The 4,908-nt window shown below is 46.1% G+C and overlaps 1 pseudogene; it reads left to right on the forward strand.

The window, feature by feature from the left end:
* Positions 1-616: 616 nt before the first annotated feature.
* On the forward strand, positions 617-1,883 carry ZNF697 (zinc finger protein 697; annotated as a pseudogene).
* Positions 1,884-4,908: the final 3,025 nt, after the last annotated feature.

Here is a 4,908-nt window from a genome sequence, read left to right on the forward strand (position 1 = left end):
TTTGCTAACCTGCGAGAGTATATAAACAAGTTACTGCAAAGTAGACCTAAAGTGTAAAGTTGCAGCAAATGAACTGCAGTATCCCTTGAAATATCTTAATTGGCTTGTGCTTGTTATCGGGTAACACCACGCACAGGCTCGCTCGCTGACTGCCGAGCAGCAGGGTAACACGTTCAGGTATCCATCTCCTCGGGCTTTCAGGACTTTTTATTGCAGAGACACCACTGTTTTGGGCACACACCTGAAGTGAGAGGCAACACAGATGCAAGCTGGAGGGTGCTGGGGCAGGACGGTTGCCTGGGTCCATCTCTCCTCCTCACCTTCTTCCGGCCCTGCCAGCGCCCTGGCACCAAGAAACCCAAAAAAAAGAATTAGAGGCTTAAAAATCCCCACTGCACCGCAAAAATATGACTAGAAATAAATAATCTAGGCCTTATTTTTTTCCCTCCATTTCTGCTGGTGGGCAGGTTTCACACCAACAGATGCTCTGGGGAGCAGGATACAGCTCCATAGGGCAAGGGCCTGCAAGAAGCTCAGTGTAGGGGGCTCTTTAGGCAAATTTAAGGATCTTTGCTATGTTTTGGGTTTTGCCCTCACCCCAAGATCTTTATCCACAATGGAAAAAGAGGTGCTGGCCAGGGTGGTGATTGCGCTAAAAGGTGATTAGCTGGGATAGCCTGCAGGGTGAGGGGTATCCAGGTGGTAATTACTGCTACTCTGGGGTCTCCTTCAGGGTCCGTTCGTGGTTGGTCTCCAGATGGAAGGAGATAAGTTGCTGTGTGTGGCCATTTTCAAGGAGATCGCAGGAAGGGATCTCCCCACTGACATCTCCGAAGGTGAGGAATACAAGTTAATTCAGTACTTCCATAATATAAAACCAGTAAAGTAACTTCTGCATTCAGTTTACAGGCAAGTCCAGGTCATCATGTTGCCCTCCAAGTCCAATCTTAAACTAGAGTTAATAAAGGCTTACAGTCTCCAAGTCATTTTCCTTATCCTGCTTTCTTGCTGAGCATTCATGTTGGCTTCTCTTTTATTGAGATGATGAGGCCAATAGTGAGAATGAAGATGACGGTCCCTTGGCAGATGATCTTGAGAACATGAAACAATATGAGACATTACTGGAGGCATTTGAAGATTGTGCTTTCCAGAGATGTAGCAAGGCAGAGGCCTATGAGAGCCAGCACATGTCAGAAATGCATCAGAAGAACCTCTTTGGGGAGAAACAGGATGATGGCATTCATCTAGAAAAGGCCCTTGAAGGTCTCCCTGGCATCCTTCTCCACCCGAAAGATGCTATAGGGGACAATAATTCTGCATACAGTGAGTGTGAGGAAATAATCAGTCAGACATCAAATCTTCAGCAGCATAAGGTATCCCATACAGAGAAACCCCACAAATGCCCCAAATGTAACAAGGGCTTCAGGTGGTGCTCTGATTTAATTAAACACCAGAGAACCCACACAGGTGAGAAGCCCTTCATATGCAGTGAGTGTGGGAAAAACTTCAGAGTGAGCTCCCACCTCATCTCCCTCAGAAGAATGCACACAGGAGAAAGGCCCTACCCTTGTCTTGAATGTAGGAAAAGTTTCAGCTGAAACTCTCACCTTAGAAATCACCAGAGAGCCCACACTGGTGAGAGGCCCTTTGAATGCACACAGTGTGCAAAAGGCTTCTGTGATTTCTCAACGCTTGCCAAGCACCAGTGAACCCACACAGGTGAGAATTCCTATGTGCGTTCTCAGTGTGCGAAGTGCTTCAGAGAGAGCACTCACACCAACAGACAGCAGCAAGTCCACACAGGAGAAAAACCCTTTATGTGTGCTGAGTGTGGGAAGTGCTTCCAAAACCTCAAGCAGCACCGTAAACTTCACCTGAAATAGACAGCAGGACAGTATTTCCCTTGGGTCTATGAGCATCGATGTCCTGCCTTTAAGAAAAAAAAAAAATAGTCAATTATAAATTCTATGGTGTGGTTGAAGGCAGGAAAAAACCACCGAGGGGAGGACAGGGTCTCTGTCACAGTACAAGTAGGTTGCTGATGAGATGGGAGATGGCAAGGTAGGGGCAGAAGTTGGAATAAGTTTCCTGTCAGGAGGAATTGCTTGTCATGGGGATTGAAGGAAAGGATGTGGTAGCAAGAAATAGGGAGGAAGTTTAGCAAAGGAGGAATTTGGTGCTTAGAAATCTGATTGTTGGGAGCATGGCCCTCAGAGAGACAAAAAGATCCCATTGTCTTAATGAGAAGGCAAAAATGACATGGTAGGCTCCGGCAACGGGAGCCAGCATTCAGGAAATGAGTCCTTACTGAACTGTGGAAGAAAAGTTGTCCTTTATTCCCTCTGGTAGCATGTGTAGATATTTTAGGAGCTCTGTTAGACCTGGGCAAAGATGTCCCAGTTTTCTGGTACGTGTTGTAATATTCCAGCTCTTTGATGTGTTAAGTACCTTCCCCTATTAAATAGCAGCTCCGCTTCTGTTGTTCTCCCCCTTCTTTTCTTGCTCTATTTCTGTGTGCCTGGATTGTCCTTTCTACTCCTCCTTCAGTGACAGAGCAGCCATGGATGCGCCTATCATTTTGGTCTCACTGGACATTAGGATGAAATATCACTAGCCTAGAAAAATAATGGGTGTTACTGAGTGAAACACCTTGGTTTTGCTTTTCTCAGCACAGTTTGATAATCGCCTTCAGCAGTGTTTTGTCTTGCGCATCCTTGAGAGCCTTATTCAACCCTGGAGGCAACTGAGATAACCATGTATATGTAAATAGATGGATACTAGCAGCACTCTGCGGGCTGTGAATTTTACATACTTGGGAGTCTTTGGGAGGCTTATGGCCATCTCAGAGCCTTCTGCTTATAAACAGAGTGAAAGCGGGCAACTGGAAGGGCGCAGAGTGTGAATAGTGGTGACTGGAGGGCCACAGGCTGCAAACAGAGGAGAATTGAAGTTGAAACAGAAATGGAGGGAACCAGAGGGAAACAAAGTATGTACAGAGGGGAATGGAATGGAACCAATCTGTGAGAAAAAATCCAGCAATGCAGGAGCTTGGAGGGGAAAAGAATGTGAATGGTGAGGCTCAAGGGGAGGTGGCATGAACAGAGGGGCTGTAGCTAAACAGATTTTCACCAGAGAGATCAAAACAGAATAAGAACATGAAAGGAGCGGAGAAGTACAAGTGGAGGGAGCAGGAGAGGAAGAGATCTCTGATGAGAGGGACCTGTCAGGGATGAGAATGGGAATAGTGGGGAGTGGATAGAAACAGAAGACAAACCATCATTTATTGATAGGAACAAAGGTGGCTTTTTCTCATTTACTTCAACGTCAGCAATGCTCTCAACATCATCTCTACCAGCATTCTTGAATGTGGATGGACATTGTGGATAAGTGCACAACCAGATGAGTAAAAAACAGCATTTGGATGACTGGCCTCAGAAGGTAGTAGGTAATAAGTATGGTATCGCAGAAGTCTATCCTGGGTCCTGTCTTGTTCCACATCTTTCTCAGGGACCTGCAGGAGGCAACGGAGTGCGCTCTCGGCAGGTTTGCAGATGACACCAAATAGGGGGAAACAGCTGACACTCTTTAAGGCAAGGCTGCCTTTCAGAGGTACAATGCGCTCGAGGAATAGGCCAACAGAAATCTTATTAAATTTAACAGGGACAAATCCAAATCCATGTACCCAGGCTGGGGCTGACTGACTGGAGGAAGCTCTGCTAAAAAAGTTCTGAAAGTCTTGGTGGACATCAAGCTGGATGCTCCAGCAGCAAAGGTGGCAGGACAGTGTCCTGAGATATGTTAAGAGGAGCACAGCCAGTAAGTAGATGGAGGCCAATGATTATCCCCCTCTACTCAGCAACAGTTTGGGACCTGTAATATAATGGACAGAAACAGAGTGGACACAAAGGAGATTGGAGGGGAAAAATGCATGAGAGGCGTGGAGAGGAACAGGGTGCGCATAGAGGGGAATACATGGAAATAAGAGTGTACGTGCACGGGAGGGAAGAACAGTGTCCATGGAAGGGAATGAAGGGGAAGAAAGCATGGAGAAACGAAGTGTAATGTCCTGGCTGCAGGGAGAGGTGAGTCTTGAAAGGACCGGCGAACGCTCTGCTAGGGCCTAAAGCAGCAGCCCCAAAGAGCAGCACTCCTTCCCACTCTCCCAAAGCCTCTCCTTTGGAAGCATTCTTTCAGGATGTTTGGCAGAAAAGGTGAATCATCACACATCTGGATGCCCCAGGGTGCAGACGGTGAGGATCTTTGTAAACTGCTGCCATAAGATCAATTAGACCAAATCATGGCCTCTCTAGTAGTTTATTTACTAAAACTATCTTTATTTTTTTAATGTGATGTTGAGGCCTGAGGGTCTCCTAGTAGTGCTTATATAGCCCGTTAGCAATGCTCACTCTGATGTGCCGCTTGTCTGCCACAAGCAAACTCAAATGTGTCAAATACTGCCTTTTGTCTGTTTTTAAACTTCAGTGCACACACCAGTTTGCTTGGTGCAGATTCTATCCAGGAGTTTGCAATTCCAAATTTCATTTTTAAGTCCCTTATTCTTTAAGGTTGCTGCAAACATCCTCACTCTCCATCAGTCTCTAGAGGTGTTATCACACACAGTGTAGCTGGGGATGTGTCTCCTTCAGCACGGAGTGTTCTTCTGTGTGCTTCATCTGTGTGCTCGCTAATGAAGGAGAAACTGATGGAGGTGTTAAGAGTACTGCTTGCTCAGTGGAGAAGAGTGGAGATGTTGACATTGTTATCTGTGAAGCGATGGCATTCGAATAACATCTGCAATACTAGTTTGCTGAGTGTTTACAAAGCCTTCAATGGGACCCTGGAAAACTTATTTCTGTGTCCCCAGAATATGACTGGAAGTTCTGGTTGCTGTTATTCTACTGCTTCACA

Source organism: Chlamydotis macqueenii, chromosome 1 (genome assembly GCF_036417535.1).
Source record: "Chlamydotis macqueenii isolate bChlMac1 chromosome 1, bChlMac1.mat, whole genome shotgun sequence".
NCBI lineage: Eukaryota > Metazoa > Chordata > Aves > Otidiformes > Otididae > Chlamydotis > Chlamydotis macqueenii.